This window comes from Eleutherodactylus coqui, chromosome 2 (genome assembly GCF_035609145.1).
Source record: "Eleutherodactylus coqui strain aEleCoq1 chromosome 2, aEleCoq1.hap1, whole genome shotgun sequence".
NCBI classification, from domain to species: domain Eukaryota; kingdom Metazoa; phylum Chordata; class Amphibia; order Anura; family Eleutherodactylidae; genus Eleutherodactylus; species Eleutherodactylus coqui.
The window spans coordinates 144,513,656-144,541,211 of NC_089838.1; the positions used below are offsets into that span (position 1 = coordinate 144,513,656).

General features: G+C 46.2%; 1 protein-coding gene across 2 annotated transcripts in view; it reads right to left on the reverse strand.

Moving 5' to 3' along the window:
* The window catches only part of SLC16A7 (solute carrier family 16 member 7), a 116,820-nt gene extending 106,285 nt beyond the window's left edge, over positions 1-10,535 (reverse strand). Inside the window, exon 1 of one of the 2 annotated variants that reach the window (XM_066591707.1) lies at positions 10,409-10,535. The gene's annotated coding sequence lies outside the window, so the exon portion shown is untranslated. Of the gene's footprint in view, positions 1-1,684; positions 1,725-10,408 lie in introns of those variants that run through there. The other variant, XM_066591706.1, reaches the window with a different exon arrangement.
* Positions 10,536-27,556: the final 17,021 nt, after the last annotated feature.

A 27,556-nucleotide genomic window follows, 5' to 3' on the forward strand; every position in this document is an offset into this window, starting at 1 on the left:
TCATTGCGTATAATACATGCATAAAAAAGAACGCATCATGTTCTACTTTACCATGTATTATGCGCGATAGAGCCCTATTGTTCTCTATGGGCACGTAATAAACGCTGTACATACACAATTACATTGCATACGTGCAGCATTTATATGTAAAGTCGCTAAGCAACAGAGCGAGATATTAAGAAAAAATGAAGCACCAACTGACACAGACGAGACACAAGACGTTTGGAGGCCGCACCTGTCAGAGGAAGGAAAGAGGGGGTCTGCATATGATACAGACAAGGACTACAGGTGTCCAAACCATCTTTAGGGAAGCAGAGAGACACAGACAGACAAGCAGGCAAACACAGCTCTGAGTGGGCACAAGACAGTGATATCCAAGCGGTAAAATGACCAGCCTTGTGGAGATCACCACACCCAGCCAGCTCAATCATTTAACCCCTGTGAACTGTGCTGCTAGAAACCCTAGTACTACAGGTCCCAGCAGCACAACGTAACAGAAAAGCTGTACACTGTCATACGCAATACAATTCTGCAGCCATACGCAGGGTCATCGGTCAGGCTCACAGGCGGAATCCGTTGCAACCCACTCATGATTGCCTAGGGGCCATCTCACACAGGCATATCCGTAAAACGCTGCGTGTATAACACAGAGTTTTACTGCCATGTGAGCCGGTGAAATAATACGCGCAGTAAAATAGAAGATGCTGCGTTCTTTTTTATACGTGTGTTATACGCAATAAAAAACCGCTAATGTGAGTGGGTCAATGAAAATCAATGTATGCAATGAAATTACGCTTGTGTGAGCCTGCCCTAAGTAAGCACAATACAGAAAAGGACAAGTCATCATGAGCAAGCACCTATGCTGGCCTCTTAATCTTCAGCGGTTTTCAATAAAAGAAGTGTGAAAGTCTACAGCTACACGTCACACAGCCAGAGACCGCAGCATCAGCCTGCCTGCATCACAATGAAAATGAATGTGGACACAATGTGACAAGTTTTTGTGACCACAATGCAACAGTTGCCAGAAATCCCTCCGGTGGGACCATTCCCTGGATGATAATATTGGGGGTCAGGGTTTTCAGCATGTTGCACAGCCAAATTCTCTCTTCAGCCCTAACCTATTAAGACCAATAGTTTTCAGAAAGGAAGCTGTTAGTAGCCATGACCCTAAATTCCCAGCCCTAACAGAATTACAATAACCGTCAACATATAACTGACAACCAGATGGAGGGAGTAGGAGTCAAATACTTTCCTGTTTCATGTGTGTATCTAGCAGTGGGGCATATTAGTGGTAGTGAAAACTAGGAAGTGGGTTATGGTGATCTGTAATGCGAAAACCTGTGTGACTAAACAGTATATGTCAAAGAGTCGATATGCTCTAAATGAAAGATTTATATGATTTGTTTCAATGAGTCGTATGGTATTTGTGAGAAAGCACTGATTAGTGTCCTGCGGAGAGGCAATAATGAACTACAAGCTGTAAAGAACATACTCTACAAGCACTGACTTGACAGACATTAACATTGTGTAGAAGTTTGTTTGCAACTTTGTTTAACTGCAATTCTTTGTTCTCTCGGCTCAGACTGCAGAGAACAGGGCAGCACGGTGTAATAAACCACATCCTATACTACTATCTACCATATAATAAAACTAAAAGTAAAAAAAAAAGAAACCAATACGACACCTGGTACTGCAGCAGGAACAAGGATATCCCTGACGTCCTATGCTGCACAGTGTCTACAATGTTGTACAAGTTCAATTCATTCCACCCTCTCTTGCTACTCATTGGTTGCTATCACTCACACCCCTGTTCATTGTTTCCATTAAAGTTCTAACCTATTATTAAGAGAATGACCTCTGTCGCAGTAATTCACATTGAAGGTGTCTGTTTTCATGCCTTTTCAAAGCTAGTGTATTACCTTTTAGCACGGTCATGGAGAAGACTTTGCATCCCTGATCAACTTTCATATTGCATAAGAAAGATAAGCCTAGCAACAACCTATATGTACTCAGAAGGCAAAGCTGAAAAGTCATTTCGTTCTACACCTGCTACTCAATAAAAAGGTTTCCGGTCTGGAAAACGTGCAGCTACAGCATGTTATAAAGGTCTCACAATGTGGCAGTGTGTATAGATCCTCGCACTGTAGCACATGGAGTGCCTACTGATTTATGTTAGACTGGGCTCACACGACCAGGTCGGATTCCGCAAGCGTGCGGCTTGCAGCAGATTCCAGCTGTGAGCCCGACCGTGACCCTACGATGACGCAGGTACCCACAGCCCATACGCAAGGTAATTGTATATGGGCTGCAGGTATGTATGCAACCATAGAGCACAATTGAAAGCGACGGCCCCGTGTCCACGAACAGAGAATCATTGCGATTCTCCGCTCGCGGCCGGCAATTCGCAGCATGCTGCGAATTGCCCCGATTCTCTGCGGTCAGCTTGTCAGATAGGCTGACCTGCGGAGAACCATCTGCCGGCTCCTGCTCCCGCGGCTGAGATTCGCCACGGGATACCGCAATGCCCGTGGACAGGGAGCCATAGAGGCATAAGTTTTATCCTTGGCATCTCACCATAGCAATACAAAGCTGAAAACCAGCTGCAAAATCTGACCCTTCATTATGCATATTTTCTATATATGTATTGTATAGTTGATCAGCAGGAAAGACAGTTAGCTAAAAATAAACCAAGGCTTTAACCCTTTAGTGACCAGCCTATTTTCCCATTTATTCTTATTATATAGTTTTGGGCCGCCGTTCACAAAACAATATAACAACAACATAGTCACTGTGGTGCCAAAGCACCGATTCTGCAATCCATTCCCACGGAATCTAACAGCTGACATCACCCGGCCAGAAGGTCCAGTGAGATCCTGTAAACCTGTAACATGGGCTTCTAATGTAAAACCCCTGGCTGATTACAGGACACCACTGATGATATCCCTCTCGGGGCTTCTATTGGCTGTAACAGTCATGTGGGTTATTAACCCACGTGACCACTACAGCTGAAGTAAACAGAAGACCGTGAGCATGCAGTGGAGGAGCAGCGCGGCAATGGGGAGTTAAGTATATATTTATTTTTTTAATGGGTATTTCGTCCCCCCACTACCACCAATGTTACAAAAGTTGGAAAACCCCTTTAATGACCAGGTCATTTTTTTGTCATGGTCACATTCCAAAAGCCATTGGAATTTTATGTTGACATATATGATATTTTTGTTATTCCACCAGTGAAGCTGTTGGATTAGTTGTAGTTCATATTGGTACAATTTTGAGGTACATGCAACTTTTTGATCACTTTTTATTGTGTATTGTGAGAGGCAGATGAACGAAAAACTGCAGTTGTAAAATAAAAAAATAAAAAACTACACCATTGACCATGCGGTATAAATAAAACATGAACTCATTCAATGGGTCAATACGCTTACAGCGATACCAAATGTGCTTTTTAAATTAAAAATATAAAAACCCTTGAAAAACAATCGTATCATGGGTTGCCAATGGCATAGGAAGGAACTAAATGGGAGTTACCGCACTGAGAGTTTAAAAATCACGCACGAACGCGTGCTCATGATCAGCTAATTGGAGGTCACATATGTAAGGACCACCCCATAGTAACCCTGTGAGACTCCATGCATCAGAATGGTAACACTTTAATCCCTGTTATTTTACTGTCTGTAATATCATATGTAAGTCTCTTGCCGATTATCTTATAACATCATTTTTGTATTTTTCTGTAAATAAGCACTGCTCCTTTTCAGAATTAAACTTTAAATTAATTAGTGAACCTCGTCTGTGTTAACACGAAACCATATTCTCCGAAGATTGTATTAATAATTCATAAAACCGATTTCAGTTTACTGATAACTAAACTGGTGGTGGCAGCGCTTTGTATGAGTATTGTAGAGCTATGGAGTGCATGAGAACGGATCAGGTGGATGATTTGAGCTTTCGCTTCGCATGCGTGCAGGAGCCCGGCAAAGCTGGGTACAAATCAGCCTGTATTCTAATGACTGCCAGCTTGCAATACTGCGAAGGGTTTGAGGACAGAGGCGGGATTGATACGTATCGTCCCTTCTCTCTCCTCCTGTCCAGTGAAGGACAAGTTGGTTTACAGTACAGGGCCAGGCGATTGCTGTAGAGTTGTGGCAGAAGTTGATGGTCACTTGCTTTGGTGACCATAGAGTCCCGGAAAGTTGGGTACCAGTCACTCCACAATCTAAGCCTTGCACTCGCCTGTACATAAGAAGCATCAGCGTTTTTTTTGTTTTTTTTTAATTTTGTGAAAATAAGCAGCGCTGACACTCCGACATCTCATGAACAAAATTGTGATATTACTCCGATTTTCTCGCGGTGATATCTCAATCGCCAGTGTGAAGGAACCCTAAGGCTACTTAGTGACTGCCAGAATTATTGTGCATTTCTATGGAAAGCATAGTCAGAGTGATTTATAAGGAATCTGGCCAACAGGAAAAACAACAAAAAGCATCCCCAACAACAAATACTGCTGATGTTAATAATACCGCAGAATGAGTTCAGTACAACCAAAATATATATTCCTTATTATGCTGATCTTCAAGACATCAAAATTTAAAGAGTACCTGCACTTTCATGCTCCATCATCCATTTTTGGCGCCTCCCGGTAGCTGAAGATGGCCCCATATAGCCTTATCTAAGAAATACATGGGGCCATCTTCATCTGTCAAAAGGAGCTGAAAATGGCTGAGCATGAGCGCTCCAGCATGAAAGTGCAGGTACTCTTTGAGGAAAGCTCACTTCTCTCCTGTCCTGGACAAGCAAAGATACTTGCACCACTTCTATGACTACCTGATGTACACTGTGCATTAGTATACATTGGTAGTCTAAGACGCTACATGCTGCTCTGACAGGCCAGCACCAGTTAATCAAAGCAAGTGTAGTATCGTAGACTAATGATGCATACTGATGTACAATGTGCATCAGGTAGACAGAGAAGCCATTGCAGTCATTTTTGGTTGTTCAGGCCCAGAGAGTTGCTTTAGTACATCTCAGCTGCTGCAGAACCTCACCTCAGAATAGGAGGAAGCAAAGAAAAGGCGAGCAGCGATGTGTGAGAGACCAGGTCATTAAAGAACTAATGACTGTGTGATGAAGAAGCTCATTAAAGTAGTAACAAAGAAAACAGACTCCCGTCTGTACCTGCCGCTTGCTCCTCTCCAGCTAGTCGTTGTCCCAGGTGGCCAAAGCACCTGATCATTTATAGCAATGGCCCTGGCTACAGTTAAACCATTAGAAGCATTTTCTCAAGGTGTCAACCCCAGTAGTATCACATGCTATGATTTCCTTTATTTATGGTTTATTTTAAGGTGTTGTTGAAAATGTTTAGATTGAATGCGCTTTCCAATTCCTCAATTAATGAATAAAAACAAAATATCAACATAGCAGAATAAAAAGACATGGCAGCACATCCACATATTATACATTGATGTAGCGCTCCTCTGTGATATTTATAAGCACAAGGTTCTTGGTTGCATCCTAATCACTTAGTGACTTCTTTTACAGCGCCCACAGGAGAGGCAGCCCAGTTGCCCAACACTACCACTCATGCTGCCAGGCTCAGCCCCCATGGCTCTGGGTCACAACCACTTCACAGACACCACAGAAGAGCAACAGCAGCGGCCATGCAGCACCACATGAACAGGCCTATAATGTTACTTGTTCCTATAGTCTCAGAAACAGTCTAATAGACTGTTGCCGTTTTGCAGTCCCCTGCAAAATCACCTGTGCCACATGGCTTGGAGTGCTAGCCCAAAGTACAAACAAAAAGACAGGCTATGCAAAAAAATCAACATAATAGAAAAAAGACATTTATACACATCCACATATTATACAAGATGGGCCACGGAAAAGTAGCCCCCCTCCACACTCTTATGAAGGCTGTCTAAAAGAGATTCTGTCTTTGTTGCCCATTGCAACCAATCACAGCACAGCTTTCATTTCTTATACTTCTGAGATAAAATGAAAGCTGTGCTGTGATTTGTTGCTATGGGCAATAAAGACAGATTTTCTTGTAAGCTACTTGCACACAGATGATTTTTCCATCCAATTTTTCGGTCTGAAAATCGGATGGAAATTAAGCCCATTCATATGAAGGAGTGTATTCACATAGGCTTATCGTTACTTGGGTGAAGAGTCCAAATACAAAAAAGATTGCAGCATGTACGATTTTGAGGACTAGAACAGTAGGTGTGTTGTCCCGTATATCCGACAGTACATGCAGATGGGTCCGTGTGCTGTCTGGTGCAAGTTGTGCCTGAGAGTCTTGGGTGCAACTTTAAATTCATCTGTGTGTAGTCTTAGGGATCTTTTACACGGGACAGAATTAGTCTGTGTGGACATTTCTGTGTCACAATGTTGTCCCTATGGGGCTTGTATTCTGCACATGTTTAAATCTGCAAATCTGCACGTCTTTACTCCATAACCACAAAATTAAATTCTGCAGCAGAATATAGGACGTCTTGCGGAATTGTTGTTGTGGATTTCTAACATACAGACGATGTAATTCTGTAATTAAAGTCTACGGCAAAAAACCCAATGAATTCTGCAGGACACACTACACAGTTAGGCTTCATGTCCACGGGCATAATATGTCCCACGCGGATATTTAATGCGGATTTCCGCAGCAGACACACTGCGGATGTTCTTTAAATTCTATTTTTTTGGCTTGCAGCAGATCGCGGATGGCAGATTTTTCACTTCCGGATCTATGCGGATGCACTGCGGATCATCCACACATGAAAAAACACATTCCCACCTCCCAGCCTTTTGCCCCACCTTCCTAATTGAATTTAACCTCCAAATCCGCAGTGCATCTTCAAATATATTTGCGGAAGCACTGCGGATCTCCTGCACCCATAGAGATCAATGGGGCCCATCCGCGCGTGATCTGCGTTAAAATGGAATATGCTGCGTTTTTTTCCCACGCATGAAATCCCTAAATTGAAATAAGGGCTAATGCCGCGTTCCCTGCGGTGTAAATCTACGGCAGAATAACGCAGTTATTAGTTTCTATTGAACCTAATGGCTCAGTCCTCACATGCGGGATTCTGCCGTGGATTTACACCGCGGGGAAAAAATCGCGGCATGTTCTATTTTACAGCGTTTTTTCCACGGCGGGAGGTCTCCATTAATATAGCATTAAAAGCAAGTTTTTCTGTGATCAGCAGCGGGGACTTTTTTGTTTTCTCCCCGCTGGATTCCCATGGCGTATAATCGCAGGCGTATCCCGCTCTGTCCGTGGGCAGGAGGCCTAAATCATATCCGCGGCTGTTAAATTAACTGCGGGTGGTCAATGATTCCCTATGGGAAAATTGATCTGCAGATTTCACGTGTTGATTTGCTAAATGAATTGTGCTAGTGGAAATAAGGACTTAAAAAGGGCAACAAAATGTACATCTGTGCTGTGTCCTGCTGACAATTCCTCCTCAATATTCATAAACATTTGTTACATCTTATTCTATACAGGATATAGATATTAAATAACCAGAAGGGTTGTTGATCTCAAATATTGATCCAGGGATTATTCTGACTGCCATTATGGAGTCGGGAAGGAATTTTTTTCCCCCCTCAGAATGAGGGTAAATTGGCTTCTGCTTAATTGGGGTTTTTTTTGCCTTCCTCTGGATCAACAAGGATGGGGTGTTGGAAACAGGCTGAACTGGATGGACATTTGCCTTTTTCCGCCTAGCAAACTATGTTACTATGTTATTTTGATCAAATTGTAGAAGTCCACTAGCTACTTCATGGCCACCTCTTTTTAGTGGTTTCCTACACCAAAGGGCTCCTGTGGGTGCCATGCCCAGTACTGTAGGGACTCACTAAAAAGGGGTCAGCAATAAGTGGCTAGTGGACCTTTTACATTGTGATCAAGATGTAAAAGAACCTTATGTTTATAAATATTGCTGAGAAGCCCTACATTAACCCTTTGCAATCCAATTTTGGATTCAGGGTTTCCTAGGGGGGGTTTCTCTTTCTGCCATTATACAATGGCACCATCTGCTGGCTAGAGCCAGTACTGCAGTATGTGAGATGCCAGTAATATATAGTAAGAATAGACTGCTGGACGTCTTCTGACATCGGAGCTGTACAGCCTTCAATCAAAATGTCTTTGGACATCAGACAGTTGATTGGAAAGGGTTAATGTATGATACATGGATATTCATCAGATGTCTTTTTCCTTCTAAGTAAAATATGCATACTGCAGGGTATACTCTTTTACACTGAGAGTCAATGGAAGACATATTCCATACAGCTACCATATATAAGGTGCACATATGGGGCATACATTAGGTGGCTCACTACAAATGTGTAGACTAAGGGTGCCTTTTTTACTTGCGTTTTTTTAACGCTGCGATATCGCTGCGTTTTTTAAAAATGCGATTGTCAATGGGACTTTCTAATATTAAAAACACATCACAAGTTGGTGCTTTGCAATTTTTGTGCGATGCGTTTTTAACATTAAAAAGTACCATTGACAATCGCGTAAAAAAATGCAGCAATATCACGTTTAAAAAAATGTGCAAGAAAAATGCAAGTGGGTACTCAACCGAAGGGTGGCTTTCCACTTGCGTTTTTTTAATGCTGCAGTATCGCAGCGTTTTGGTTTTTTTGCATAAATCCACTAGCTACTTTATAGCCACCTCTTTTTAGTGGGCCCCTACACTAATGGGCTCCTACGGGTGCCATGCCCAGTACTGTAGAGATTCACAAAACAGAGGTTACCAGGAAGTGGCTAGTGGACTTATACATTGTGATCAAAATATAGCTAAGAACCTCATGTTTATAAATATTCCGAAGAAGATGTTCATTTGTGCCTTTTTTCTTCTATGATGCCAGAGGTAAATATGCATACTGCAGGGTATACTCTTTGACATTGAGAGTCAATGGAAGACACATTCCATACAGCTACCCTATATAGGCGTGCACATATGGGGCATACATGAGGTGGCACACTACAAATGTGTACACTAAGTGTATGCTCTGAATCTGATGTAAGCCCTGCAGTGTCCCAATCAGTCTTAAATCCAATTGAGAATTTATGGTTGGGCCTCCTGCAACTCGGCAGAGCACAGTTTTGCAAACAGAAAAAACAGTATGCATGCAAAATTGATGGGAAGCTATTCATACAGATTCAAGGCTACAGTTGTTGCCAAAGGCGCTACCACTGAATACTGGGTAGGAGAGTGAATCGATCTTCAGTTTCTCATTCATAATAGCATATAATACTAAAACATTATTATTTGTTATTTACTAGAGATTTGCTTTTACTTTGACATTAACTCCTGTTTTTTGTTGATCAGTGTCAAAAAAAACAAATGACATGTTTTTGCTGTTTTTACACAATAACATCTGAAAACCTCCAAAGGGGAGGGTAAGTGAATCATGGGCACTGTACATATAAAGAGAGACAGTACGGCCATATAAATCAGTTTCTTAGGGCTGTGTCTATATAATAATAGCAACAACTGAATCCTTAGGCAAATGAGCAGGTGAGTGAGTATTCTGCGCTTGTATCTCTGATGCAATCTGGTTCCGTTGCTTCATTTGCATGCTGTCTGAATGCTGTATTTGATTATCCTACATAAGGGTATGATTAACCAAGCAAAACTGTGCCATACTTCCTACTAATGTACTACATTCATTACAGCTGCATTACCAGATTCTGGATACGTCTCCTACAATTCTCAACCTCTGAACAGCAGTTTTGATGATACCATATGGTCACATATTTTCTTGTGTATTGCCTAGGCAGAGCATACTGTACAAGGAGAACTAAAGGTATTTTGTTACCATTTACACACAAACTAAATCAGACTGAAGATTAATACGAACGATCATTATTCTGTTTTTGCCATCGTATGAAGGCAAAGAGGAGATGATGAAATCTATTCCTAGGGATGTAAATGAATGGGTTTCTGACATTTATTCTAGTTTCTGGGCTCTCGGCTCATGCAGTATGCAAACTGCAGATCTCACTCATCCCTAGTGAGTGTAAACATGGCAGAGTGAGGCTGTGTGTAGGCTACTCCACGTCACAATGACACATTTATTCCTCTCCACTGGCAGCAGGGAAGACGCTCACCGCCCCCTTAAATGTAGGACACAGAAATATTTCACAGCACAGTCGGGGCAGTCTGCATATCGAAAATGCAAGTTACATTTCCGAAATACTTTTCAAAGGAACACCAAAGACAGACAAGCAACCTGAGGAACCTGTAGAACAATAGGCCAGGACCTGCTAAGAGCTACTACATTATACATTACCACTTTCATGGTGTTGTATAGGAGAAAGCAAACTAGGGAAGGCTGGATCCTAAATCTCAACACACATCACTTGACAACAGGAGAAAAATAAGCTCAATCTGGTTACCTGAGGAACGGTGGAATTCCTACTCACGTCTTGCTTTTTAAATCTTTTTTTTTAGAAGTATGAATGGATACACTAGAGAGTGTTTCACTGACGTTTGAAATGTTTTAGTAGGAGGAGTAGGCTGACAATGATCTTACGGCTCTGAAGAGCTGGGAGGGGTTAGGAGCAGTTTGAGCTGGTCCTGCAGATGCTGGCTCGCTCTCTGGCTTTTCTCGCTTCTGCCTAAGGCAACCCAACCCAGATATGTAATACACTAAATGGCAAATGTGACATCTGCATTGCACAATATAAAAATGGTGGAAAATACCTGCAACAGGACTTGTAACTATTTCCTTTTTATATAGTGCTGTGCTAGAAGTGCATTCAACTTGGAGCACAGTGGAGCTCACAATCTAACTTAACTAACTCAGGCTACATTCATATGAGCAAGTGCGATTTTGGGGCAAGAAACCCGGCCCGATATTACGCTTGTCAACGTGTGTTTGACCCGCAGATGCAAAGAGTTTTTCATGCAAAAACTTCTGTGAAGTTCTGATTCTCCGGCGCTTGTTTCACATGTCTCGGAGAATCGGCGTTTTCAATGGGAAACATCACATCAAACTCTCGTGTACGTACTCGTCATGTGATGTGTTTGATTGTCCTGTTGAAATCAATGGGTGACGTGTACCGAGGGACATGAAAAAACAGCACATGCAGAGATATTTTTTTACCTCACATGAGGGAAAACCATTGCTCATGTGTATGATTCCATTCCAAAGAATGGAGTTAATATTCACACGTCTTTCAATGTACAAAACTCATGCAAGATTCACACTCCTGTGAATGTAACCTAAGACGCACACTATGCAGACAAGGAAACCTAGAAGAATCGCATATAAACAGCATTTAGTTGCTGCCCAGGTCACATTCAAGCATGTAGGTCCAGTATACTGCCCAGAATATAATGCAGTACCATGAAGCCACTTTCAGTCAAGCGTATTTTAGCTCCGTATTTGGTTTGTGCTAGGAGTATTTTCCACAGCCATTTTTAAAAAATGCAGCATCATTTGCGTCTCTGGCTCCGTATCGTTATTCTATTTTACAAATACAGATCAGTATTTGTCCAGTAGAAAATAAAGACACTAAAGATCAAATACTGATGACATACAGTTGCAATACAGGTCTGTATTACAGACGTGTTACAATACGCTCATCTGAAAATGGCCTAAATGTCTGTTTTCTCTTAGGCTGGGCTCACATGAGTGTGTTGGTATAGCGTATTCCAGCCGCGGGCTTTGCGCTTGGGATACGCTGTACCAATCTCCCATGGGTGGCCATGTTGCCACTCAGATGAATTGCGTGGAATACGCAGCTTGTTCGGTACATAGCAATTGGCGGCACAGAGCAAGTTCAATGGCTTTTGGCGGCACGCGGCAAGATTGATTCTTGTGAGTCTATCCTTACCGGCATATAACATAGAGAGCAGTATTGAAATATTTGATTTTCGCCCCAAAATAAACATGTAAGATCAAATTTTTTTACAAAGCAAAAAAGAACAGAAACTCCATTACCTTGATCTAATCATTAGTTCTATGACATCATCTTTTCTATTACTGTACTTCTGCTATTCTGGCATGAGTGCCAACCTCACTTACCGCCAGCTGTAATTTATTGATAAGCATTAGAGATGAGCGAGCACCAAAATGCTCGGGTGCTCGTTACTCGGGACGAAAATTTTGCGATGCTCGAGGGTTCGTTTTGAATAACGAACCCCATTGAAGTCAATGGGCGACCCGAGCATTTTTGTATATCACCGATGCTCGCTAAGGTTTCCATTTGTGAAAATCTGGGCAATTCAAGAAAGTGATGGGAACGACACAGCAACGGATAGGGCAGGCGAGGGGCTACATGTTGGGCTGCATCTCAAGTTCCCAGGTCCCACTATTAAGCCACAGTAGCGGCAAGAGTGCCCCCCCCCCTCCCAACAATTTTTACTTCTGAAAAGCCCTCATTAGCAATGCATACCTTAGCTAAGCACCACACTACCTCCAACAAAGCACAATCACTGCCTGCATGACACTCCGCTGCCACTTCTCCTGGGTGACATGCTGCCCAACCCCACACACACACACACACACACGACCCAGTGTCCACAGCACACACCAAAGTGTCCCTGCGCAGCCTTCAGCTGCCCTCATGCCACGCCACACTCATGTCTATTTATAAGTGCGTCTGCCATGAGGAGGAACCACAGGCACACACTGCAGAGGGTTGGCACGGCTAGGCAGCGACCCTCTTTAAAAGGGGCAGGACGATAGCCCACAATGCTGTACAGAAGCAATGAGAAATATAATCCTGTGCCACCGCCATCAGGAGCTGCACACGTGGGCATAGCAATGGGGAACCTATGTGCCACACACTATTCATTCTGTCAAGGTGTCTGCATGCCCCAGTCAGACCGCGGTTTTTTATAAATAGTCACAGGCAGGTACAACTCCGCAATGGGAATTCCGTGTGCACCCACAGCATGGGTGGCTCCCTGGAACCCACCGGCTGTACATAAATGTATCCCATTGCAGTGCCCTGGACAGCAGAGCTAACGTCAGATTAAATGCAGGTGGGCTTCGGCCCACACTGCATGCCCCAACCTGACCGGGGTTTTTAATTCATAGATACAGGCAGGTAAAACTCCCTATTGTGAAGTCCCTGTGGACCGACAGCATGGGTGGGTGCCAGGAAGCCACCGGCGGTACATAAATATATCCCATTGCATTGCCCATCACAGCTGAGGTAATGTCATGTTTAATGCAGGTGGGCTTCGGCCCACACTGCATGCCCCAGTCAGACTGGGGTTCTTTAGAAGTGGACACATGCAGTTACAACTCCGTGTGGACCGACAGCATGGGTGACTCCCTGGAACCCACCGGCGGTACATAAATATATCCCATTGCAGTGCCCAGCACAGCTGATGTAACGTCAGCTTTAATGCAGGTGGGCAAAAAATTAATTGGATTACACTGTAAGCGAGGGCCCCAAAACATTGGTGTACCAACAGTACTAATGTACCTCAGAAAAATTGCCCATGCCCAACCAAGAGGGCAGGTGAAACCCATTAATCGCTTTGGTTAATGTGGCTTAATTTGTAACTAGGCCTGGAGGCAGCCCAGTTAAAATAAAAATTGGTTCAGGTGCAAGTTTCAATGCTTTAATGAGCATTGAAACGCATAAAAATTGTTTACAAAAATTATATGACTGAGCCTTGTGGGCATAAGAAAAATTGCCCGTTTTTGGAAAGGCCCACTGCCTATATACACTGTATATGTCTTCTGTCCCTTCCTCACCACTACTGGCCCTGGACAATGTAAAATTACTGCAGACTGTTTCACTGTGGGCAGGAATACAGCGGTGATGTAACAGGCAACACAGAGCCAGGAAAGAATTTTGCGCAAGCCTGCTGTAACACTTAGCTGGCTGCGTATGAATTAGGACAACTACCCCCAGCAGAGACCCAGTACACTGACGACAGTCACAGGCAGCCCAAATATATTTTTTTGTCCCAAATGTTTTTGGAAAGGCCCACTGCCTATATACGCTGTATATGTCTTCTGTCCCTGCCTCACCACTACTGGCCCTGGACTATGGAAAATTACTGCAGGACGCAATGCTCTGGACGCAATGCTCTGCACGGCCGATATACAAAAAAAAAAAAAAGTGCAACACTGCAAAAGGCAGCCTCAACAGTACTGCACACGGTCAGATGTGGCCCTAAGAAGGACCGTTGGGGTTCTTGAAGCCTAAAATAACTCCTAACACTCTCCCTATAGCAACTCCAGCAAGACAGCACTTTCCCTGATCTCTGTCAGAATGAATCTGTGGCGAGCCGCGGGAGGGGCCGATTTATATACTCGGATGACACCTGATCTCGCCAGCCACTCACTGCAGGGGGGTGGTATAGGGCTTGAACGTCGCAGGGGGAAGTTGTAATGCCTTCCCTGTCTTTCTATTGGCCAGAAAAGCGCGCTAACGTCTCAGAGATGAAAGTGAAAGTAACTCGAACATCGCGTGGTGCTCGTTTCGAATAACGAGCATCTCGAACACGCTAATACTCGAACGAGCATCAAGCTCGGACGAGTACGTTCGCTCATCTCTAATAAGCATGCATTAAAAGATGCAATGCCCTTGGGATTGTACAAACTAAGGCTATGGGAACAATCTACATGTGTGACATGTAGCACAAATTGCTCTGAAAATATGACATGCACTGGCAGCACTGATTTTCTCATATATCCTTGTAACCTTAAAACTATTCACAAGCTACTGTGTTATTTGTCCTGTGTTTTAAAAAGTATCTATATTACAAGAACGGACAACTGTTTGTAGACGGATCATCCCTGAGGCCTCATGTCCACGGGGAAAATCAGGCCCGCTCCGGATTCTCCATGGAGAATCTGCAGCGGGTCCCTCCTGCCCCGCGGACATGAGCGCTGAAAATCAGAATAAATGAGAATAAACTCACCTCCCATCCGCTCCGTTTCTTCTCTTCGCGGCGGCGCCATCTTCTCTGCGTCGCGGCCGGATCTTTTTTCTTCGGCTCGGCGGATGCGCATGATGACGTCGGTGACGTGCCCCGCGCATGCGCCGTTTCGAAGAAAAAAGATCCGGCCGCGACGGAGAGAAGATGGCGCCACCGCGAAGAGAAGAAACGGAGCGTGTGAGTTAATTCCTATTTTAGGTCTCCCGCGGATCCGGACGGCTTCCATAGGCTTTAATAGAAGCCCGCGGGAGCCGTCCCCGCGGGAGACCCGCATGAAAATGGAGCATGGTCCAGATTTTTTCATGCTCCATTTTTTTTAAAATCCCTTTTATTGACCATCCGTGGGTATTTATCTACCCCGCGGGTGGTCAATGCATCCCTATGGGATGCGGATCCGCGGGCAGGAGAAGAGTTAAAATCCGCTGCGGATTTTAATTCTTATTTTGCCCGTGGACATGAGCCCTCAATGTTTTCAGTTACATTGGGTTTCATTTCAAACAGTATACAAGGGAATGTGTCAAAACTAATGATTTATGCAGATGGCAGCTTCCATGGGCTTCAGCATTGAGGATGTTCACAGGGTCAGTATGTTCTGGGAGGAATCATTCACCTACAACAGCTTTGCCTACGTAGATGTCATCAGAGTAATAAAACTATACAGTAGAGTTTCTATTTATTTTGTTCCAATTATTTGTCCAGTCCAACCGCTGAAACCAATATGCCGTCTCCAATCCGAATGCCGAGCGCTAGATAAACATCATTCCCTCACTGTAAATACAGGAGCAGCTGCCTCGATCCTTCTTCAGGTGCGCGAACAGAAAACACTTTACTAAACTACCATATGTTTCTAGCTTTCTTTCAGATCTGTTCACAGCATAAGCTTCTCTCTCCAAAACTAAGAGACAGAGAGAAATGAGGGTCAGGGAGAGAGAGCAAGAGAGAGCGCAGGTGAGACAAGAAGAGAGAGAGACACCAAGTCACCTCCTTTATGAAAACTTATGGCCAAGTGTTGCTTAATTACTTAACATTCTTAGGCTAGCTACACACAGGGGAATGTTTTACCCGTGGATGCAAAGCGATTTTCAGGCAAAAATGCCTCGCATTGCTTTTGTGAATTTCCGAGCTTCTTGTGCGATAGCAGATCAAAAGTGTTTCCCATTGATTGCATCGCTCTCGCATGCACATCACACGCATGTATTTAAGGTCCCATTGAAATCAATGGGTGATGCGTTCTGAGTAGAGATGAGTGAACGTACTCGTCCGAGCTTGATGCTCGCTCGAGTATTAGGGTACCCGAGACGAGAACCACGCAGTACTCGAGTCAATTCCATTTCCCTCCCTGCATGTTTTGAGCCATTTTCTGGCCAATAGACATGCAGGGAAGGCATTACAACCTCCTCCTGTGACATGCCAGCCCTATCCCACCCCCCTGCAGTGAGTGGCTGGCAAGATCAGGTGACCGCCGAGTATATAAGGCTCGCCTCAGACACACGCTGGCAGAGATTAGGGATAGTGCTGCTGCTGCTGCTGCTATAGGGAGAGTGTTAGGCTACTGTTTGCATCTGCAAGAACCCCAACGGTCCTTCTTAGGGCCACATCTTACCGTGTGCATTACTGTTGTGGCTGCTAGGAGCAGTTTTGCACCAATTTTTTCTTTTTCATCTTGGGCTGTGCAGACTATTGCGTTCTCAGACTGCAGCCAATTATACAGAGTATAGGGGCAGTACTGGTCAGCCTCCAAGTGCAGGCCAATAATTGCCTAATTTTTTACACCGCTCTGTGCGTCCCGTCAACTTCCCGCACAGCGTATGTCCACCGTCGCTGATAGAGGGAAAGACATATACACGCTATCTAAGTTGCTGGTTTTTTTTTTTTTTTTTTAAATTGAAAAATAAATCCTCCTTAGGGCTACCTGTGACCGTGTGCATTACTGTTCTGGCTGCTGTGAGTCGTAGTGGCTCACTATTAGCCAGCTTGGCCTTTCTGCAGGCAAGCGTATAATTTTTTCAGCCTACACTGTGCGTTACAGTACCGCTGTCAGCCTCCAAGTGCAGGCCAATAATTGTCTAATTTTTTACACCGCTCTGTGCGTCCCGTCAACTTTCCGCACAGCGTACGTCCACCGCCGTTAATAGAGGGAAAGACATATACACGCTATCTAGGCTGCTGTTTTTTTTTTTTTAAAAACTGAAAAAAAATCCTCCTTAGGGCTACCTGTGACCATGTGCATTACTGTTCTGGCTGCTGTGAGTTGTAGTGGCTCGCTATTAGCCATCTAGACCTTGCTGCAGGCCAGCGTATAATTTTTTTGGGCTGACAGTGTGTGTTACAGTACTGCTGTCAGCCTCCAAGTGCAGGCCAATAATTGCCTAATTTTTTACACCGCTCTGTGTCTGCTGTATTCGAAATACACCATGCTGAGGGGTAGGGGTAGGCCTAGAGGACGTGGCCGTGGATGCAGGCGAGGACACGAAGGGCCAAGTGAGGGTGTGGGCACAGGCCGAGTTCCTGGTCCAGGTAAATCGCAGCCGCCTGCTGCGGGATTAGGAGACAGGCAAGTTTCTGGGGTCCCCACCTTCATATCACAATTTTGTGGTCCACGAGGTAGACCTTTATTACAAAATGAGCAGTGTGAGCAAGTCCTGTCGTGGATAGCAGAAAATGCATCCAGCGATGTATCGACCATCCAGTCTTCTACGCCGTGCACTGCTGCAACTCTGAATCCTTTCGTTGCTGCTCCTCCTTCCTCCCAGCCTCCTCACTCCATGAAAATGACACATTCTGATGAGCAGGCAGACTCCGCTTTCCTCGGCGCCACCCAGCAATGTCTCTCAGCGCAGCGTTCAGCTGTCGCTAGCGCAAGCGCAAATACGCCCCCACGCACCCGCATACTCAAGCATTAAACGGGCACATTGCCAAATTGATCAGCCTGGAGATGCTGCTGTACAGGCTTGTGGAAATGGAGGCTTTCAAAAACATGATGGCGGCGGCGGTCCCACGCTACTCGGTCCCCAGTCACCACTATCTTTCCCAGTATGCCGTCCCAGCCCTACACCAGCATGTCTCCCGCAACATCAATCGTGCCCTCACTAAAGCAGTTACTGGGAAGGTCCACTTAACCACGGACACGTGGACAAGTACTGGCATGCAGGGCCACTATATCTCCCTGACGGGACATTGGGTGAATTTGGTGGAGGCTGGGACCGAGTCAAAGCCTGGGACCGCACACGCCCTACCCACACCCAGAATTGCGGGTCCTTCCTCGGTTATGGTATCTGCGGCGGTCTATCCCACCTCCTCTAAACCCTCCCCCTCCTCCTCCTCCAACAATGAAAACATTCTTGGCAAATGCTTTCGCTTTGGTCCGTCTTGCGCCGGTCCAAGAATTTCACCTCTACCGGCACAATATGAATGCCCCCGGCCATGAAGCATTCAGCTGACCGGTAGAGCAATAGTGGAATACCAACTACAACATGGGCGGCGTAGTGGGAGTCAGCCTCCCCAATTCTTTACCGAGGAATGGGCCTGGATGGCAGACATCTGCCAGGTCCTCGGAAACTTTGAGGAGTCGACCCAGATGGTGAGCGGCGATGCTGCAATCATTAGCGTCACCATTCCTCTGCTATGCCTGCTGAGAAGTTCGCTGCAAAGCATAAAGGCTGATGCTTTGCGGTCGGAACAGGAGACGGGGAAAGAGAGTATGTCGCTTGATAGTCAGAGCACCCTCATGTCTATATCTCAGCGCGTTTTGGAGAAGGAGGGGGAAGAGACAGCTGGGCCCACTGCAGAGGGTACCCATGCTGCTTGCCTCCCATCTGTTCAGCGTGTATGGCCTGTGGACGAGGAGGAGGAGGATCTGGAAAGTGATCTTCCTAGTGAGGACAGCGATGTGTTGCGTACTGGTACCCTGGCACACATGGCTGCCTTCATGTTAGGCTGCCTTTCTCATAACCCTCGCGTTAGACGCATTTTGGCCACTACAGATAACTGGGTGAACACCCTTCTAGACCCCTGGTATAAGGAGAACCTTTCCACTCTCATACCCGAAGAGGAAAGGGGTTCAAGAGTGATGCAATACCACGGGGCCCTGGTGGACAAACTGATGGTAAACTTCCCATCTGACAGCGCAAGCGGCAGAAGGCGCAGTTCCGAGGGCCAAGTAGCAGGGGAGGTGCGAAGATCAGGCAGCATGTTCAGCGCAGCCAGGGGAACACTCTCCAAGGTCTTTGCCAGCTTTATGGCTCCCCAGCAAGACTGCGTCACCACTCCCCAGTCAAGGCTGAGTTGGAGGGAGCACTGTAAAAAGATGGTGAGGGAGTACGTAGCCGATCGTACCACCGTCCTCTGTGATGCCTCTGCTCCATACAACTATTGGGTGTCAAAGCTGGACACATGGCACAAACTTGCGCTGTATGCCCTGGAGGTGCTGGCTTGCTCTGCCGCTAGGGTCTTGTCAGAGAGGGTGTTTAGTTCAGCTGGGGGAATCATCACAGACAAGCGCACCCACCGGTCAACTGCCAGTGCCGACATGCTTACACTCATAAAGATGAACAAAGCCTGGATTTCCCCAGACTTCTCTTCTCCACTGGCGGAGAGCAGCAGAACCTAAAGATTCTTTTCGCTGCAACCGCAGATAAAAGCACTCTTCTCTATCATGGGAAAAACGGGGCATTTAGCTTTGTCAATCTGTCTCTAACATTAGTCCTCCTCCTGCTACTCCTCCTTCTCCAGAAACAACATGTCATCGCGCTGAACTGTCAATTTGCTGTGCGGCCCAAAAGACTCATCTAGCAATGTTTTTACAATTTTCAAACGTTTCCAAAGTATTGATACTTTATAACTAGAGATGAGCGAACCTACTCGGCCACGCCCCTTTTCCGCCCGAGCGCCGCGATTTTCGAGTACTTCCGTACTCGGGTGAAAAGATTCGGGGGGCGCCGTGGGTGAGTGGGGGGTTGCAGCGGGGAGTGGGGGGGGAGAGGGAGAAAGAGAGGGCTCCCCCTTGTTCCCCGCTGCTACCCCCCGCTCCGCCACGCCTCCCCCCGCCCCCCGGCACCCCCCGAATCTTTTTACCCGAGTACAGAAGTACTCGAAAATCGCGGTGCTCAATCGAGTAATTACTCGAAATGAGTACGTTCGCTCATCTCTATTTATAACATGAACCAATTTTTTCAACAGGGCTGCCTCCAGGCTCTGTTACAAACTAAGCACCAGCGAGTTGTATCTTTCAAAAAATATTTATGGGTTTCACCTGCCCTCTCGGTTGATAAATTTTTCAGAGGTACACTTGTACTCTTGGTACACTTATTTTTCGGGCCCACACCTACACTCTTATTCAACTAATTTTTCCGGCCTTCGCCCACGCTCATGGCACCCCAATGTTTCAGAGGTTGGCCTATACTATTACTACAGAAATTTTACTGGGGTCTGCCTGCCTATACTTCTGCTACAAGATTGTTACTGGGGTCTGCCTATACTGCTGCCACGTACATATTACAGGGGTCTGCCTATACTGCTGCCACTTAAATGTTACAGGGGTCTGCCTATACTTCTGCTACAAGAATGTTACTGGGGTCTGCCTATGCTGCTGCCACTTAAATGTTACAGGGGTCTGCCTATACTTCTGCCACGTAAATGTTACAGGGGTCTGCCTATACTTCTACTACAGAAATGGTGCTGGGGTCTGCCTATACTGCTGCTACAGAACTGATACTGGGGTCTGCCTATACTGCTGCTGCATAAATGTTACTGGGGTCTGCCTATACTTGTACAGAAATGGTACTACTAGGGTCTGCCTTTACTCCTGCTACCGAAATGTTAGAGGGGTCTGCCTATACTCCTGCTACCAAAATGTTACAAGGGTCTGCCTATACTTCTACTAAAGAAATGGTACTGGGGTCTGCCTATACTACTGCAACCGAAATGTTACTGGGGTCTGCTTATAGCTTTTCTACTGGAATGTTACAGGGGTCTGTTTATATTATGGGTGCACACAGACTTCCCATCGCGGTGTTTTACCTATCTGGCCCAAAAACACTCACTGACTAGGGCATGAATTGTGGGCCGAGGCCAATATGTATTTTCTCTCGTGTTACCACAGTTATCTGTGAAACTCGTTTGGGCCACTGAAGAGGAGCGTTACAGCCTTTAATGAGACGTTCACAGCTGTTCCAGCATCAGAGTCCTCTCTATGCCCGCATTTGCTGAGTGTGTATGCAGTGGCCTATGTCCTCGGCGGAGTGAAAGTCTGCCATGTTTGGGCACTGTAATTTCTTCATGTTTATTACTTTCTTTTGGTTCCTTCTGCTCGCCTATGCTGTGGGTGCACAAAGACTTCCCATTGCGGTGTTTTACCTGTCAGGCACAAAGTCACTGACTGACTTGGGTAGGGTGCAGAGTGCAGATGGCTTTCCCCTTGCGGTGTCGATTGAGCTATCCGACACCAACACAGAATGAATAGTGTGAGGGGACCCGGATTGCCCATTGCTATGTAACTCATTGCTGTGTAACTTGCGGCACCTTGGGAACCAAGCCGTACCAAGGGCCCGCTCGCATACTTCCCACACAGGCTACAGTGGGTCCTGGTCATGTTTCTTGGCCTTGTAAGGCCCCCTCCTCCTCCTGCTTGGGGTCAGGGGATCAGCACTGGGCATCATGTATTTGCTCTCGTGTTACCACAGTTATCTGATACACTGGTTTGGGCCAAAGAAGAGGAGTGTTACTCCATTAATGAGACGTTCAATGCTGTGCTAGCATCGAAGTCCGCTTCATGCCTACGATTGCTGAAGCTGTTGGCCGAGGCCTTTGTCCCGGGGGAACTGCAACTACGCCAGGTTGGGCCTGCGGAACTATTTCCTGGCTAATCCAGTCATTGGAGCAGTGAAAGAAAACGTAACTGATTTAATGAGCCCATCGCAGATGAACTAGCATCAAAGTCCGCTTCATGCCTACGATTGCTGAAGCTGTTTGCCGAGGCTATGTCCCGGGGGAACTGCAACTGCGCCAGGTTGGGCCTGTGGAACTTTTTCCTGGCTAATCCAGTCTTTGGAGCGGTGAAAGAAAACGTAATTGATTTAATGAGACCTTCAAAGGTGTACTAGCATCGAAGTCCGCTTCATGCCTACGATTGCTGAAGCTGTTGGCCGAGGCCTGTGGCCTCGGCGCAGTGTAAGTCTGCCATGTTTGGGCACTGTAATTTCTTCATGTTTATTACTTTCTTTTTGGTTCCTTCTGCTCGCCTATGCTGTGGGTGCACACAGACTTCCCATCGCGCTGTTTGACCTGTCTGGCACAAAGACACTGACTGACTTGGGTAGGGGGCAGAGTGCAGATGGCTTTCCCCTTGCGGTGTCGATTGAGCTATCCGACACCTAGACAGAATGAATACTGTGTGGGCACATGGATTCCCCATCGCTATGTAACTCATGCCCACGTTTGCAGCTCCTGACGGAGGCTGGCACTTTATTGGAATGAAGCTCGAACGTTAATTTCTCATTGATTCTCAACTGCATTGTGGGCTATCGCCCCCCCCCCCCCCCTTTAAAGATAGTTGCTATCTGGCCCTGCCAATCCTCTGCACTGTGTGCCTCCGGTTCCTCCTCATCGCAGACGCACTGAGAAATAGACATGAGGGTGGTGTGGCTATGAAGCAAGCGTGTGGCATGAGGGCAGCTGAAGGCTGCGCAGGGGAACTTTTGTGTGCGCTACGGACGCAGGGTCGTGCGGGGGGGGGGGGGGGGGTTGGGCAGCATTAAACCCTGGAGAAGAGGCAGCGGTGTGTCCCGCAGCAGTGATTGTGCTTGGTTAGAGGTAGTGTGGTGCTTAGCTAAGGTGTGCCTTGCTAATGAGGGTTTGTCCGAAGTCAAAATTGTTGGAGGGGGGCACTCTTGCCGCTATTGTGGCTTAATAGTGAGACCTGGGAACCTTAGATGCAGCCCTGCATGTTGCCCCTCGCCTGCCCTATCCGTATCTGTGTCGTTTCCATCACTTTCATAGGTTTTGAAGATTTGCACAAATGAAAACCTTAGCGAGCATCGGCGATATACAAAAATTCTCAAGTCACCCACTGACTTCAATGGGGTTCGTTACTCGAAACGAACTCTCGAGCATCGCGGAAAGCTCGACTCGAGCAACAAGCACCTGGGCATTTTGGTGCTCGCTCATCTCTAGTTCTGAGGGATGTAGAAAATTAGATGCCACGATTTTCTCCCTCGCTGGATCACAGTGCGGGAAAACATTGCTCCATTCATAAGAATTGAGTTCATATTCATGAACGTTTTGTGAGTCTTACAATACACAATATTCGCCTGATTCTTGGCTGTGCGAAACCAGCCCTAGGGCAGATTTACACGAGTGTATGCATATTTACGCAAACTTTGACACTGCGTCTCTATAGAATGGGTATTGCGTATTTGCATGCATAAGTGCATTTTTTTAATGTACCTTTTGTGTGTGCAAATCGTGCACATTTGTGTATGCATAAAAACACACTAGCATGCTCCCATTCATTGAAATAGGCAATTAAGTTAATTATTTCAATATGAGCTATTTTTATGCGCATATGCGCAGGAAAATAGAGCATGCTACGTATATTTTGCGCAACCAAAATGCACATGCAAAATACGCATGCATGAATAAACCCATTGAAATCAATGGGTTCTATTCTCTGCGTATTGCGTGCATTAATTTTGTACGTGAAAGTACACTTGTGGGATTTTGGCCATAGGCCAGAATCGAATAAGCATAAGCAAACATATGCACGCATTTGTGCCATAAGCGTTGCGTATTTGCACACACATGCATGTTTTACTGTACGTTTTGCATATGCAAATTGTGCTCATTTGCACATGTTAAAAACATACAACCATGCTCTAATTTATTAAAGTGGGCAATTAAGTTAATTAGTTCAATATGTGCTATTTTCATACACAAATGCACAAAAAAATAGAGCATGCAGCAGTTTTTTATGCATGAATGAAATGGATGCGTAAAATACACCTATGGGAACAAACACATTGAAATCAATGGGCTCTATACACTACATATAGCATGTGCAATTTTGCATGCGCAAAACACTGCACAAAGATGTTCGTGTGACACAGGCCTTACTTAAAGAGGACCTGTCATGATATAGAATCAGTCGAACTTGCTGCAATGCTTTAATGCTCTGTTTCTTTAAAAAAAAATTATATAGTCAGCTTCCTTCACCCAGACAGGTTCTTTATAGTACTGGCTACTCTTTCGGTCAAAGTGTCAAGTGGGTGGTCCCCATTTGCTCATGCTCCATTGGTGGTGGCGGATTCGATTGATATTATGATGTCACCCAATGAGAGTGGGGACTGCCCATTTGAAACATTGTGTGTGACGGAAGTCAGAGCTATGACAATGGTATCTAGGCAAAGAAAGGTATGTATGTATATAAAAAAAACAGGGATAGAGTAAACAGAGCCTCAGCTACAGAGCACTGCAGCCAGCCCTGCTGATTCTATGTCATGACAGGTCCTCTTAAAGGGGTTGTCCCGCGCCGAAACGGGTTTTTTTTTTTTTTCAACCCCCCCCCCCGGTCGGCGCGAGACAACCCCGATGCAGGGAGGTAAAGGAAGCTTACCGGAGCGCTTACCTTAATCCCCGCGCTCCGGTGACTTCAATACTTACCGCTGAAGATGGCCGCCGGGATCCTCTGTCTTCGTGGACCGCAGCTCTTCTGTGCGGTCCATTGCCGATTCCAGCCTCATGATTGGCTGGAATCGGCACGTGACGGGGCGGAGCTACACGGAGCCTGCATTCTGCACGAGCGGCTCCATAGAAGATTGCAGAAGACCCGGACTGCGCAAGCGCGGCTAATTTGGCCATCGGAGGGCGAAAATTAGTCGGCACCATGGAGACGAGGACGCCAGCAACGGAGCAGGTAAGTAAAAAACTTTTTATAACTTCTGTATGGCTCATAATTAATGCACAATGTACATTACAAAGTGCATTAATATGGCCATACAGAAGTGTATAGACCCACTTGCTGCCGCGGGACAACCCCTTTAAGACACCCCGTTATTTACTCCTCAGTGACACCAATTTACCAATTTGTTACAAGTTTTTGCAGACAGACACGCATCAGTATGAGAATCTGTGTGTGTAGAAATATAAACTTGGTCAATTAAAAAGAAAAAAGAGAAATAAATTCAGTTGTTTCGTGAAGATTTAAGGCCTTAGGTTAGGGATCCACAGTGCCATGAAGTTGCAGCCGCAATGAGACAACCGCAGAAGTCACAAGCAGCTTGGGACCTTCTCAAACAATACAATTTTATAGGCTGTAAATCTGTAGGATAAAACATGAGCATAAACTACATGTTAATACCTGCACTTGAGTCAGAAAGCATGTTTTGTTTTTTCACAAAGTTCAGCAAGTTCTAAAGCAATGTTCCTACGGCTGCCTTTATTGAAAACTGCATTCAGGCACCACAGGTATAATCCACGTGGCACTTTACAAATCACATTTAAGTTCTCCTAGTTTGCAGGAGAAGGTTTAATGATTTAACGTATATTTTCGTGTAGCACTGTTGACATGGAGTAGATACATTAGGTGTTACTGTGTGGGTACAGTACTGTAATGCTAAAAGGGCACTACAACATTTCAGTACCTGATAGACACTACTACAGTGATGGGCAACCTTTTGAGCTCGGTGTGTCAAAATTTGCCAAAAAAACGAGCATGACTCGGGTGGTGTGTCACTTCGAGAAAAAAACATAAATTCGCAATATTTATAGTAGAAATAACAAAAATGTATAATTGTAATATATAACTGTATTTAATAAACCCAAAACACCCATAGCACAGGCCCTCGCCTCTCGCTGCCTCCCCTTCACTTATCTTAGTAATGGTAAGCCCCCAGCAGTGATAGTGCTTGTCACAGCGGCCCCCAGCAGTGACAGCGGCCCCACAGCGGCGCCCAGCAGTGACCGTGCCCCCCATAGCGGCCCGAGCAGTGACAGTGCCCCCACAGCAGCCACAGCAGCGACAGCGCCCCCCATGGTACCCCCCCCCCCCCAGCAGCAACAGCGGCCCCCAGCAGGGACAGCGCCCCCCCCCCCACAGCAGCCCCCAGCAGCGACAGCGCCCCCCCATCAGTGACAGCAGCCCCCAGCAGTGACCCCCAGCGGTGATAGTGCCCCTCACATCGGCCCTTAGCAGTGACAGCGCCCCCCCCCCACAGTGGCCCCCAGCAGTGACAGCGCCCCCCACGGTACCCCCCCCAGCAGCAACAACGGCCCCCAGCAGGGACAGCACCCCCCCCACAGCAGCCCCCAGCAGCGACAGCGCCCCCCCCATCAGTGACAGCAGCCCCCAGCAGTGACCCCCAGCGGTGATAGTGCCCCTCACATCGGCCCTTAGCAGTGACAGCGCCCCCCCACAGTGGCCCCCAGCAGTGACAGCGACCCCCACAGTGGTCTCCAGAAATGACAGCACTCCCCACAGTGGCCCACAGAAGTGACAGCGCCCCCCAGCAGTGACCCACAGCAGTGATAGTGCCCCTCACAGTGGCCCTTAGCAGTCACAGTGACCCCACAGCAGCCCCCAGCAGTGATAGTGCCCCCCGAGACCCATGCACTTACCCCCTCCACGTCCTGGAAGCTCCGCTCCTCCTCTGAACTCCGCGCACTCCAGCAGTGATGATCTCTGTGACATCAGTGTGCTGCTGGACGTCTCCTCCCCTGGACGCTCCCGCGGAACCAACAGGTAGGAGACGTCAGGGCAAGGGGAAGGAGAATCCCGGCTGCACACTGACATCACAGTGCACGCTGGGATCAGCGCTGCTAGTAGCGCTGGTTAGTGAATACTAGCAGGGGAGCCTCGGCCCCTGCCAGTATTCACTAACGGGGTAAGCGGCCGCGTGTCAGTGACTATGGCTACTGACACGCGTGTCATAGGTTCGCCATCACGGCACTACTAGGTGACATTGGACAGTGCTGGTCACTGCTTTGTAGTTCCATTATATGACATATTATGTTTGGACATCCGACTATGGCTACTGACACGCGTGTCATAGGTTCGCCATCACGGCACTACTAGGTGACATTGGACAATGATGGTCACTGCTTTGTAGTTCCATTATATGACATATTATGTTTGGACATCCGGCTATGCATTAACACTAGGTGGTACTACTTTGTATTTGGTCATGCTTCTTGCTGCTGAAATACATTTCTAATAACCAGATATGTTACTACAGTAAATTTCCAGGAGCTTTCCTCTGTGATGTTGTCTGTTAGGTACTCAAGATTGTAGACCTGGCCACCTCCTTACTTACCACATAGCACTGAATGGACACGATTAATAAAGAAGAGAATGTATGGCAGCCAAATTCTGTCTCATCTCCCATGGTTCCATGATCATAAAACGGACATATCACCTAAACTTGACTATCATTTTTACTTTAAAACTAAATACCTCCCCTTCCCCCACAGAAATTTTACCAAATGGAACTTCTTAAAAGAAATTTAAAAGTAATTTCCTGTCTTAATTCCCCAACTCCCCTGCCTGTTTCAAGCCTGCACTTCTGATTTATAGGATTCCTGCATCAGCATCCAATGTAGACACCAAGATCTTGCTACTTATCATAAGATCATGCATTCTGATTAAA